The following is a 14606-nucleotide window of genomic DNA, read 5'->3' on the forward strand; positions in this document are numbered from 1 at the left end:
TCAGTTCTCTTTCTTGCCAGATTCCTATGAATTCCCACCTCAACCTCTGTGGGACAGAATCACACCCTTCCTCATTAAGACTGCCTAACAGTTAATACAGGTTCCTAGTCTAAACAAAGGCCACAAGCCCAGGCAAAAGTCCAAATGGTGATTCTAACAGCTAGAAAAATGAAGCATGATCATGATGGAAACATACAATCTGTCCGTGCTGGATGGGGATGGTGGGAATTACAATTCAACACATCTAGAGGGCACACTTATGTGGGAATAAGCTCCACTGAACTCAATGGAATGTACTTCTGAAGCAGATATGCCATCATTTTAAGTCCCTGTTGTACTTCACTTTTTTCATACAGCGGTCTGTTGCTTTCCAGCTGTTTTGGACTACAATTTCTGCCAGTCCCAGGTATTATAACCTACAGTCGGAGGTGATGGGAGTTATAGTCTAAAACATCTGAAATGCTCCAAGTCAGGTAAGAATGCCACGCAGTATATGAGGAAAGGGAAACAACAAAAAGGAGCCCCTTGCCCATTCAGGGAATCTGGCTTCAGTGTGATAAAGATGGCAGCCAAAAGATTGAAAATGTGCATTGCTTGTTCAGGGGAACAACTTACTTGTAACATGGCCCCACCAAACTATTTTAAGTTTAAAATAATTTAAATATTGAGCATCTATTAACATCATGTGGTATAAAATGGAGTGTAAGTTCTTTGTTCAGTGATGGCAAGCGCTAGTGGCCTATTCTTGACTGCTGCTGTTTTATTTTTGCCAATGGTGACTCCTCGTGGTTACATGCACATGCTAAGAAATTTGTCTAGCTACTGTGCAACGAGCAGAACTGGGAATTCCCTGTTTTACTGCCAAGAATGTTTCAAGGCCAGTCACTCCAAATAGATCCTTGAATACATGAGATACAATGGCCCTTCTCAGTTTAAAGGGACATGGGATTGGGGGGGGGGGGTGCTATGTGTTTTCACAATTTCTTTAAATGGAGTTTAAAGCAGAAAATACAAACTTCTCTTAATCGTGTCACTGGCTCACCTTTAAATGTTGCCTGTCGTTCCACTTCTTTGGAAAGGTACGCTTTCAGTAGGTGATTTCTTATGAAATCAGAAGAAGCACAATATTTTCTTGTGTTGGATTACAGCAAGATTTATGGCTCTCTGTTTCTTGTTGCTTCTCACTTCTGAATATAAAAGGCAGAGAAAAATAGATACATGGCAAATTTTGCTTTTTTTTTTTTAGTGGTCAGTTGAGCAACTTCTGATTGACTCATAAGAGCTCTAGATATACACTGTATGCTGTACAAAAGCTATAAGTTCATGGGCCAATATTTACTCTGTCAAGATGTGGATAGAAATTTGAAGAACTCTTTGGTACAGCAAAAGTGTCACAATGCTGTAAAATAAAAACAAACTAGCTAATGCTTTTACTTCACAAGTGATAGAAGTAAAGAGGAAGCAGCATGGGACAGTGGTTGTGCCAACAGGTAGTTCCCTAAAAAATAAGTAGTAAGATTGCACTTGAAAATATGGTATGTCTGTTTAATAATTTGTCCCTTAGAACACTGAAAGTATGGGACATGTTACAATAGGTAGGAACAATCATTTAAATGTAATGCTACAATCACCCTGCATTTGTGTAACTATTGTAAAAGAAACAGCCAAGAAAAATTTTTTGCTACAGGACATAAGATTCTTAGCCCATCCCTTACTGGCTAAGTTTCCACAGGATTAGAGGGTGCTGACAGTTTTTGTCACTGGAAAGAGAGGGATATACTTACTGTTCTGATTAGATAATTGTCAAGTATATTATCTTAAGGTTCATTGTCAATGGATTGGCTCCAGACATGCTTAGAGAAAATCTATTCAAAACAATGGAACTTAAGTTAGTCACAGTTACGTTAAGCTTTGTTGATTTCAATGTGTCTACACTAACTCTAAGTATGGCAGTACAATCCATCATTCATAAGAATAGTATTTTACATTTGCTTTCTGATCTGCTAGAGCTCATGTTCTTTTTCCCAAATCAGTCTTATTTCCTTCTACCTGAAGAATGTTTTTACTTGGGCTATTTTAAAGCTTCTGCCATTGAGATCTTTGCTAAATGATCAAATAACCTTAATGTGTCATGGGGACAGATAGACTATTTAAAGGTAGGCTGGAAAACCCTTTAAAGTCAGTAAGTAATTCAATTTCCTCAAAATAAGAAGCATAAACTAAATATAGAACACATTACCTTAAAGTATTGATTAGTATGAGAAATGTGTGGGTTTTCCTAAATCTAAATTCTTACTTCATTTTTAATTAGGATAGATGGGTAGGTGCAGATTTATAGGTGGCTTTTATTTCTATCATATATACACAAGCCTTGAACACAAGGTACTTCATCAATAGGTAATCTTGAAAGGATTTTGGTTATTCATCCCTATTCTGGTCTGGTGTCATTCCTCAGTTTGGTGCAGAAGCTCCCTTGGTTGCCTTGACAATTGACTTGTGCTGGGAAACAAGGGAGTGCAGCATGACTAGTTCTCCTGGACCCCTTACTGTCTGTTGATAACATGAGCCATGGTGTCCCTCTAGCACCCGACTAGGATGGGCATTGAGGATTCTGGAGACTTTAGTCTTTCAGAAGGTGGTGCTGGGGATTTTTATTTAACTTTAAGGCCTGGGAGGTACTATAAGATTTCATCTTGTTTCCCCTTGCTTTTGAACATCTCCTTGAAACAATTAGATGTCATCTAGAAGTCTGAGCTTCAGTGTCACTGATACATGGATGACTCCAAACCCTATCCCACATTTCACCTACTAGTCCCTGGACAGTTGTGGAAAACATGAATGGGTGCCTGAATCCACCTGCGACGGATGTGGCAAACTAAGCTGAAGCTTAATCTGGACAAGGCCTTTGGAAGCACACAAGTTGTCCACACCTGTCTTAGATGCTTTGGGAACTGGTTAACTGAAAGACTGTCTTCACCCACTTATTGACATTAGCATTGGAAAGATCAGTTCAGGTGGCCAGGTATGAGAGGGGCATTGCTGCAATGGCAGTCATGTGTTTATGGAGTTCTTACCCACTGAAGGGCACCTGGCCCCTTCCATGCAGACTTTAAATAGGCTTTAAAACTGTGTCTATTCCAATTCGCTCTTTCCTGATGGTTTTAGTTTAAGTCTTTAGCTGAGATGCAATGATACATTTGTTGCTATATAAATACATGATTCACTGTTATTTATGTTACTTTTATCAAGACTATTCATTCTGTCTACTATAAGCTCCATTGGGAGGGTTTTTACTATAAAAGGTGGCCTAAAAACAATGTAATACATACATACATACATACATACATACATACATACATACATACATACATATAAATAAATGACCTCTGCAAGATCAATGCTGGAAAAAGAAACTGCCAGAGTGTTGGAAATAGACCTCAACCACATTCTGGGACTTTAGGGGATTGGAATGCCTGTATCTGAGAGCACTGTGGACCCAAATGTCAAAGTGTCCATTCCTGGATGGGCCAGTAACTCAGACCAAGTTCAAGAATTTGGTCCAGAGACACAAGAATATCAAATGACAGCAAGTTGGAAGAGATCAAATATCAGCTACTTCTACAGTTATACTGACAAAGGAGGTATGACCAGGGATACACAAGGCTGTCCATGGACTCTTTTACTTAATTATTCTTAATGATAATATAAATTAAGCAATTATTTTGATTTCTTCAAGGGCCATAAAGGTAAGAAAGAGAGAGAGAGAGAGTCATATTTATTTTTATGCATTTTAGGCAAATTTTACTTTTGTTGTCCTTTATACAATTGTCGAACAAGACTCTTTCTTCGCAATTCCATTAAGCAATTAGGATAGCGATAATCAGAGGGCTCATGTACGGCAGAATCCAACAGGGTGCTTATGCCTCCACCAATTGTCTTCCACCCTGCCAGTTCCCAAGCAGCACCCACACTTGTGCATTTAGGAAAACTGGAAATGAGCAAAAATTCTTTCTGGAACAGGGCAAGTTGACAGAGTTTACATAAAGGAATTCCTCCAACCTGTCCCAATCAAGAAACAAGCATTTCCACTCCCTTAAAGGCTTCCTCCAGGAAGCACTATATCCCTGTTGCACAAGAGGTGGGCCTGTTGGTGCAATGGAATTGGCAGGATCTACCACCTGTGCAACAGAATATGTGGGGTGCAAGAGAATCGGTGCGGTCATAAACACCCTGTTGATTCCCATCCTCACATATCATCAAAAAGGGCCATGCATCACCCCAAAAGAGGACAAAAGAGAGGTCATAGATTTGTGTCACATTTGCGCATCCTGATTTATATCTAGATGCATACTTAGAAATAATTGCTATAGCTTAAATAGAACGACAAGTCTTCTGTCATAATGGGGAGGTGCATGGCCACCTGATCTCTGTGTCTGCTCAGGCTGCTGACCAGGTACTGACTGCGGATGGGCTCCGTCAAGGTGCCTCCCTTCTCTCTTTCCTGCTGGCTCTGCATCTTGAAGCTGGGCTTGGAATGGAAAGCCTTCGAATATAGGATACTTTCAAATGAAGAATTGTCCTCGGACTGCCTTCAAATTACAGGCATGGATGCCCTGACAATGATCTCTAGAGCATTCATAATACTTTGAAGTATCAAAATAATCAGTGGTCTGTGCAATACTTGAAAATAATTAGTTAATAAGCTTTACACCTTGGTGGAATGAATAATGGGATTAGAAGAATTTATTCAACAGTAATGGCTAAGGATGCTATATTCACTCTGCAGTATTCAATGAAGAAAAACCCACTGATTTTAGTGGCATTAGCATTACGCTTTGCTCTGATTCAGAACCCACTGGCCTACTTGTGCTGAAGCTATTTTAGCTCCAAAGCCTGTAATGCTATTAAAGAAGCTCAAGTGCCTGCTCTTTGGTGGTGTGATGGTTGCAGGCCTGATGTTCTAATTTGAGACTGTTTGAACTTGGAACCTACGCTTCCTTGTCCTGGGGAATGCCCTGCTGACTTGAATGATCACAGAACGGCAGGGCAAGCAGCTTGTGCCTCTCAGAGGCATTGTTTATGGATTCACTGTCTTCCATATTGAAAGAAAAGTTCAGGATCAGCTTGGATAGAGGTGCAATGTTTCAGGATCTGAGATGCTGCTTTTGTGCCCCAAATATTGGAATGTGAGCAGTATGAGTGGCAATCCCACAGGCCTGCCTTTGCTCATGTCTGCCTGCTCATGATCTGAGGTCATTTCTGAAGCCCTGTTCCATGCCCACCCTGAGAATTGCAAAATTAGTGCACAAAAGAAAAAGGCTTTTTCAGCACAGACACTGCATCTGTGGAAAACAGTATGATTTCATGTGTCAGAGGCTTTCTTGTAGGTCTTTTGAACAACTTTTTAAAAATGTATTCTTTCTTTCTTTTCTCAGTGTCATTTTCCTAACTTGCTATATTGAGCTGCCGAACAGAACAATTTTAGCTGTGCTACTCCGTTTTAAGGCTTCTGTTAGGCTTTATATTTTTGTTTTATCTGCTACTTTTAAAAATTATTGTTTATCTTTTGGAATTGTATGTTATTGATGATTGTTTGAAGGTAATTTGAGAGGGCCTTTCCCCTTAAAAATGAATAAATTCTGTTAATGGAATAGTTTAATATTGGGAGCAAATTTGTAAAGCAAGTCTCACCATCAGTGTATACAAAATAATTGACTGAAATACTTTGGCCAGGAACTCCCTGGTCATGTGCAGCAACTGCCATGTGCTGGATCAAATTTTTCTATTCTTTTGTAAAGGTTATTTATGAGCAAGTGTCAATGTGTGCAAAAAATTGATCTAGTCAATTTAGCAGCTACATATGGATCCATTTTGAGTAATTATTGTTTGTTGATAAAACTATTGTCTTTACCTTTGAATTCTCCTTTTAGAAGTCTGTCTATTCTTCTGGCCTTCCAAATATTTCCTTTGCTGACTGTCAATCCCCTTATTGGTTATGTGCAAACAATTTCTTTTGAAGCTGCTGCTCCTCCTGCATGTTCTCCATGTACACCTTCTCATGATACTTTAAGCTAAGGGTGGATAATTGGAGTCCCTTGAGAAATGTTGCTGAGCATCTTCTATCTATCCTAGCTCCTATAGGGTTTTGGGGCATTTGGACCAAAAATGCAGAAAGCCACAAGTTGCCAATCTGAGCTGTAAACTTTCTTTGCTTTTCTTAACTCCCCACCACAAACAAAAGCTGTTCCTTTGAAGAGGAAGTTCTCTAATGTTTTGGTAATTTTAGCTGCTATTTTGGTAGTTTCCTGTGTTTTATAATATGCTTTTAAGACAAAATAACTAGAACTAAATATGGTGCAAATGGTTTCCAGGGCTCTTCATGCACAGAGGAGTCAAGAAAATGAACTAGAAGTCTTCAAGCAGAAACTGAAACACCAGCTCTCGGGACACCCATGTGATGATGAATAAAAGCAACATGTACATACCACACAGCCTATATTCTTCCAACAACAGAGGAAAAGAAAAAGATGTTGGAGAGTGTTGCATACTAAACGTGGGAACTCTTGGGATCTGGGAGCATTCACCAGGCATCCTGCATCCCTTATAGGTTGATCCAAACAACAAGTTTTGTATCTGCAAAAAGCAGCAGATGAATCACCATGAGAGCAGTGTTACAGTCCCATTCCAGCATGTCACATTTCCCTAGTGAATTACAGTGGTGCCAGTATAATTGCTAGTATAATGTTCCCTTGGGGATAATGGTAAAGAATACTGTTGTTTTTATTGATTTGATGTAATACATTACAGTAGTAAATCCTACACTGAAGGATCTGGAACAGAAATTGGCAACCTTTTGGGGTTGTGGACCATATTCTCTTGTGGGAAAGTTACTGAGGGTCAAATATGGATAGGATAAATGTCACAGCCCACCTTTTCTCTTCTCTTTCTCTCAATCTCTCTCTCTCTCTCTCCTTCGCGCGCGCGTGCACACACACACTCACACATGTACCAGCCGGGGCTTGGTTTCCAGTGAAGGGAAAAACCCAAGATTGTATATGGCTCACAGACTATGGTTTATATATTATGTGATGTAGAATGGCTGCCCTCACCTTTGTGCCCTCTAGATGTTTTGAACATCAACTTCCATCAGCTCTAGCCAGCCTGGCTAACAGTCGGGAACATTAGGCTGGGGAAAGTGATCTAACAATATGAGCATCTGTAGATCTAAGCAGAGCTAATCTTTTGGTAGATACTGAATGGTGAGAATGTGTGCAGTGTGATAGCTTAGGTCAGCCTTCCCCTGTACAATGTGTTTGTACTATAACATCCATACCATGTGCCTGAAGATGATATGATTGCAGTCTAACATATCTGGGGGATACCTAATTGGGGAAGTCTGGCTTGTGCCCAGTGGAGCCATGGAGTCTCTGAGGGCTCATCCACTGGTGCTGAGAATTCCTTGTTCCTAGACTGAGGTGTTTTCCAGCCCAAAGAAAAACACCTCCTCCTCCTTGTCTCCCTGATTATTTACAAGCAGCCAAATTCTGGGCCGAGGATGCCATGGCTAGCAGAACAGGTTCCTCACTGACATCCTCCAAAAGTTAAACTTTAACAACTTGTACAGATTTGTTCAGGTATATATCCATAATGATGTTTACTTCCTCTTGAAAGAGCAACCAAAGGAGAGAGAATTCACAAGGATTAAAAATAGGGTGACCAAGAAAATTAATGGGAAGATTCTCAATGTATTTTAGACTTTGTCTTATGTCTGTAGAGTCTGTTCTATTGTCATTCATATAATAAGCAACAGAGTCACAAGAAAAACTACACTAATGTTCAGTGAGAAAAAGTACAGCCATGCCTATCCACATATAAGTTGTGGTCACTTTTAAGAATTTCTGAAGGTCAAACTGTTGTAGGCTGTTTCTAATGACTTACATCTTCTTTCTTCCTCCCCCCCTCCCTCCCTTCCATTATTTCAAGGTTCTTGCCATCTCTGTTGCATTGTGGCTGACTGTCTTAATTGTGGAAACTATTCCTTCTGACTCCTTCCCCCATCTGTGTGCACAGTGCCAGTGACAAGTTCTGTACCTGGAAACCGTAACACACAAGGAATATTTTCTAAAGAGAGGTTAGTGGAAATTCTTTGCCATGTCTCCCCATTGAATTATGGTCCACATCACTCTCTATTCCTGGAAGAAAATATTTGGTCCTCTCCTGGCTCTGACCCAATCCTGATTTTCTCATTGCCTTTTAAAAGTTGTCAATTCCATTACACCTTCGAGATACAGGAAGAAATTACGTAAGGGTCTTTGCAATGACAGAATATTTGCAAGTCTAATGTACATAAACAGTGGGCTTGCTCTTTGAAGCTTTGCTAGGTGGCTTCAGCACTACTGCAGCTGAGCAGAACAATTTTGCACTCTGAGCAATGGGATATTTCCCTCAGCAGTACTCACAGGGCAGATGCTGATGACAGGACAATCCACACCACAGCAAAAATGAGGCAGTGAGAACCCATCCTGAGCATTACGCAAGACAGGGCACACCATGGGTTGTTTGTCTCCTCTTCTCCCAGTTGGTCCTCCTGCAGCTATCCCATAGGTCACCTAGGAAGGTACATGTTTTAAACAACTCACTATAGATTGATTATCATTTGTTGTTATTCTCAGATTCCAAAAGCCAGCTATCAAGCAAGTTTTTGTGAACCCGATTTATAGCTACAAGCTGTCACTCCAAGATGCTCCAAAGGTACCTTGGAGTGGATGCCATGCTTTTTTATTTTTTAAAAAAACCCCTAATTTTTTAATTAATTGTGGTTTAAAAAATATTTTTATTTCTGTGCTTCTACAACCACAGATGACTACAGTTCAAAGGATGTGTTATGGGAGTAAGTAATGGGAAGGGCAGGTTCCCGATGAATCTGCATTCCACAGCCTAACCATAGAGTAGCATAGCTCATATCCTGGAGGGAAGGATGCTTTTAGCAAAGGGGTGGTAAGTGGGTTGTGTTAGAAATAGAGGAGCATAAATCAAAGAGAGAGAACAAAAAGAATGTGTGGACAAATGCCAATCTAGTTGGGTAATGGCAGGTGCCTGAAACTCACAATTAGCAAAGGATGTTGCCTACATATAATGACTCCTGATAAGAGCATATGGATGATATCAATAATTCCATGGTCTAATGGCTCTATATGTGTGGTTACATGCTTCCTTGTGTTCATAGAAGCTCTCAAACAATCATGGCAAAGTGAGGGCTCCAATGTTGATAAATATTCTTCTCATGCATAAGACATTTCCTGTCCTAGTAAGAATAAAAGTTAAACTTAAAAGGTAGATGAGTCACATGATACAGAGAAAGATGCAAATTAAGTAGGAGGAACAGAAAGATGTGCTAAAATCAGGTGGAAAGACCTGGGGAGAATCTGCACATACATAAACCAGTAAAGAATCTACCAGAGATATACATACGTACAGCTTTCATAACCTGGTGCCTTCTAGAAGTGCACATTGCAACCCTTGTCAACCTGGGCCAGCATGGAGAAGGTCTGATCTAGCTCTTCCAGTGGTACAGTGGTCCATCTTTAGGGCAGGCATGTGTCTTAAAAATCCTCACACAAAAGGGAGTTGAAAAATTATTGACGCTTATTTATTTATTTATTTATTTATTTAAGCGTCATTTTAATTGTTAGTATTATTCGCTTATTTTATCTGGCCAGGGCGACTTATTTTATATTGTTATCTCTTGCATTTTAATTTATGTTGTGAGCCGCCCCAAGGCTTCGGCAAATGGGGTGGCATAGAAATGTTTTAATAAATAAAAAAAAATTCAGGGACCTATGTGGATCCATATGAACAAATTGAGTGTAGCAGTTTTCTCCTCCATCAGGAGAATGTAAGATTAATGCATCTTAACTGCCATCCAAAACCAAGCCACTCCAAATACTCTGCCTTATTACAACTGCTGTTACTGTGAAAACCTACTTGCCTCCAGCTCTGAGAATTACAGCTAAGCTGGGAGAGAAGAGAGAGACCTGTGGGAGTAACAGATGATCTCATCATCCCTGCTAATGAGAGAGTCCCTCTGTTTTGGCCTTGCCAGTCTTAGCTCCACTACAAGGTTCAATCCTTCCGCCCAGTGCTTTTGCTCAGTGGGAGAGCACATGTTTTACATACAGAAGGTCCCAGGTTCAATCTTTAGCATGTCATGGGATGGGTGGAAGATTCATCAGTGTTTTGCATAAACCGGCTTGCCATTTAGACAACTGATTTTAATCTGGCATTGTTCTTAATTAATGATTCCTAATGAGGTAACCTGGGGGTTTGTTGAAGCTCCCTGGAATGCATCCCTCTGGCATTTGCAGTCTTCCTCTCATGCTCAAGAGCTTTCTTGGAAGGTGGGACAAGCCAAGAGGAAGCCTGTGAATGCTGATGGAATGAAGGTCGTGCCACTGCCAACCTGCTTCCACAGCATGGGCAGCAGCACAGGAAAAGGCTGCTGCATTTATTTATTTATTTATTTATTTATTTATTTATTTATTTATTTATTTATTTATTTATTTAAAACATTTCTATGCCGCCCCATTCGCCAAAGCCTCGGGGCAGCTCACAACATAAAATTAAAATATAAAACATTCAAATATACAACAAATATAAAATAAGTCGCCCTGGCCAGATAAAATAAGCAAATAATGTTAACAATTAAAATGACATTTAAATAAAAAGGTCTTCGCCTGGCGCCAAAAAACAAATAACGACAGCGCCAGGCGGACTTCTCTGGGGAGCGCATTCCATAGATTGGGCGCTACTGCAGAGAAAGCCCTCCTCCGAGCACCTACCCTCCTAATTTCTTTCATGGAGTGTTCCCGGAGAAGGGCCTCTCCCGCAGATCTCAAGGGGCGGGCGGGCGGGCATATATGGATGTAAGCGCTCCTTCAAGTGACCAGGACCCAAGCCGTTTAGGGCTTTATATGTCATCACCAACACCTTGAATTGGGCCCGGACTTCAATGGGAAGCCAGTGAAGCTGACGGAGGACTGGAGTCATGTGAACATAATGCCCAGTCCCTGTCAGCAACCTGGCAGCTCTATTTTGAACCAAATGAAGTATCCAGACCGTCTTCAAGGGTAGCCCCACGTAGAGCGCATTGCAGAAGTCAAGGCAGGAAGTCACTAGCACATGTGTCACTGTCGCCAGGCAGTCGTACTCCAGGTAGGGGCGCAGCTGATGGATCAGCCGAAGCTGAAGGAAAGCGCTCCTCGCCACTGCTGTCACCTGAGCTTCCAATGAAAGCTCTGGGTCAAGGAGCACTCCCAGGCTGCGGACCTTGTCCCTAAGAGGGAGTGCAGCCCCATTCAGGGCTAGGTTCAATTCACCCTCACCGAAGCCCGATCCGCCAACCAACAGGACCTCCGTCTTGTCTGGATTGAGCTTCAGTTTATTGGCCCTCATCCAGCCCATTACCTCGGCCAGGCACCGGTTCAGCACAGCCACTGCCTCACCCGGATTGGTGGAAAACGAGAGGTAGAGCTGGGTATCATCAGCGTACTGATGATTCCGCAGCCCACACCTCCTGATGACCTCTCCCAGCGGTTTCATGTAGACGTTAAACAGCAAAGGGGACAAAATGGACCCCTGCGGTACTCCATGGCATACACAGAAGAGGGATGCTGCTTGCACCGTGTTTGCATGGGGCTCGATTCCTGTGAAGCACCACCGGATGTGCACGCCAAGAATTCAGACTCACATTATCGCACCAGAGTCCTGGGAGCTGAGCCCAGGGAATCTGACAGACTCTGCCCACCCATCCAAATAGATTCCTCCCATATCCCTAGAAGGGTGGTTTCACTTTTTTCAGTTTGCGTGAAGGAAACTTTTTGTATTACCTGATTATGATATCACTGAAACAAACAAACCTGGGTGATGATAATGCTGCTGTTGATGATGATGAAATTATTTTTGTTATCCAACAAAACCTCCTCCTCATCCTGATGTTTTACTCTTGCAATCTTATCCTTGGTAGCAAGTTTCTTTTCTTGCTGCTCTATCCTGTTTTTCTTGACTCTGTTGGTAGGACTGATAACCCATGTGATTGCCATTGGCTTAGCTGATCTGATACCATAAGTCATAGCAGGACCTGACCTGAGCTGCTCAACTCCAGATAGTTGTGTACTATAATCCTTGCTTTCAAGAGACCTTATAAGTTAAATTCCTACATTCAACTCTTGTCCAATTACAATGTGCCCATCAGTATTTGGGCTTCTTGAACTTTCCTAGTTGGCAGGAATCACTCAAGCAATTTTGGAGCCTTTCTCTGAAAAAATTTGAGTGGCATTTGATGCTTTCATATATGTGATTATCTAGTCAGTGTTCTATAGATTTGAAGGAACAGCTTGATGGAGCATAATGTGGTTATAAAATGTGGCTATAGTTTTTCCTGAGCATTTTGGCAATGTGGAAGAAATAGCAAAGGTAGCTATAGATGATAATTAGGGATAGACATGAAAAATTTGAGAGCACTTATTGATTTGAAATGGAGAATGAGGCTTAATGCTAAAAGAGTTTAGGATGAGTAATATTGCTACATTTGTGATTAGGCCAGAACAAGAACTGGAGCGTCTCATGCCAAGATAGCTTTAATTTAATTTGTTAAATATTTCAAGGGTTCTTTCTGTACTATTTGAAGCAGACTTTGATCTCCCCCATCACTGGCAGACTCTGCTGCTTAGGCTGGATTTCAGTTCCAATCAAGATTGCTTCAAGTGCAGTTCCATCTCCAGGACTTTGAGGGTCCTCAGGCACCACCACTGGAAAGCTTGCTTAGTGAGGCTCCTTGCTCACCACCAATGTTTCTAACTGCTCTCCCTCCTCAGCTTCTTTCTTATCATTGCCCCTACCTGCTTGCTTGATGGTGATGTTTGCTCCTTCTCACCACCACCACCAGCACCACCGCCTTCTGGGCAGTAGCAAAAGGAGGTGCTGCTCTAGTAGGTTGCTGCCAGTGGGCCCTTGCTGGGCAGGTTCCTGGCCATGTCCACCTCAATGCTAGTCCTGTCCAAATGTGTACTTCACTGGTATAAAGAAGGGTTAGATCGGTATCATGAGGCTGAGGCTGAAAGTCTATGACTAGCCCAAAGTCACCAATGAGCTTCATAGCTCAATGGAGACCAGAACTCAACATTCTAACCACTACACCACACTGAATCTCCATAGCCCGGCTCCTCCTTCCCTCCCTCCCTCTTGTTGCTTATAGTAAAGTTGACATCCTGTTTGCCTGCACACCACTGCCATATTAATCTATGGTATTTCTATAAGTAACAGACAATCTTCACTTACTCATTGTCTACTTTTGAAAACATGATTTAAACTAAACAAAATCCTTCCCTACCCTACCCATTTTTTTAAAATATGGATTTAAGATACTTGGAAACTAATTTGATTTTTAAAATATATCCAAAGCCAGATGCATTTCCACTTTGAACACCTGATTAAGACTTCTTATTTGGATTGTTTAAAGTAGCAAGGCAATTTGGGTAGTCTTCTGTTTTTGAAAAGAAGCCACCTAAATCCAAGACTTTGTTCTTCTGATGCTGCGCTTCTTATTTTGTTTTGTTGTGCTGTGCTGTGCTGCGCTGCGCTGTGCTGCAGGGCTGCTATCACTGGCACGATCTGTGTGCAGTGATGGAGAAAGAAGCATCTGCCACCAGTGACTTCCGTGATGTGGTCTATTTACAAACCTTGTTAGTTACCATGAAAGTGTCATGCTTGATTTATGCCCTTATGGGTAAGGCAGCATTCTATGAAGGTACCCATTTCCTTTTAGCCCTAAAGGCCTCACACAGATCCAGATCTGTCAATAGCTAAATTCTGTACCAGGACATGCAAAAAATGGCCTCAAGAGACACAAGGAGTGATGGTCACAGAAGTGAGAGAAAATGATGATGTTCATTTAAGCTTCTGCATATGGTTATAACCTTAATAGCCCCACAGCAGTGTTGAACTAGACAGATGGACCCTTCACTGTATGTTCCTTCTTAATGGTATCTGGAGCTAACTTATGGATGATTATGTTCGGGATAGGCCTGAACAACTTGTGACCAGCCAAACTGAAAACAGCTGATCAGCCAACTATGATAGCCTACCAGAGGCTCAATCAATGCTGGCTCTGGTTTTTCGAGGTCCCTTGGACAAGAAACCTCAATGAGCCCCATCCTTCAGTGAGACTACTTTCTCACCACCTTTGCCACTAGGCCTCATTGCTCCTGTTTTTCCGCATTGCTGCCACTTGCTTACTTATGGACAGAGAGCAGGAGAGCAAGTAGACGGTGGCATCTTCTGTTTCTTTTTCTTATCAGCACCATTGTCTGGGCCAGAGTGAGAGACAAGTGAACAAGTAAGTTTCCACGAGGAAGAAGAGCAGCGGGAGGCCCCTCAGCATGTGCACAACCATGACTAACCTGGACTTCCTGTGGGCTCAGTTTAATTCCTGTAGTTGCTGCCTGGCTGAGACTACAGCAGGAGGAATTGCCAAGAACCTGAGAAGCTACAACTCCTGCGCTGGCATGCCTTAGGTGCTAATTTGGGGAATACCATGGAACAATAATACT

This window comes from Varanus komodoensis, unplaced genomic scaffold (genome assembly GCF_004798865.1).
Source record: "Varanus komodoensis strain SLA01 unplaced genomic scaffold, ASM479886v1 scaffold4, whole genome shotgun sequence".
NCBI classification, from domain to species: Eukaryota; Metazoa; Chordata; class Lepidosauria; order Squamata; family Varanidae; genus Varanus; species Varanus komodoensis.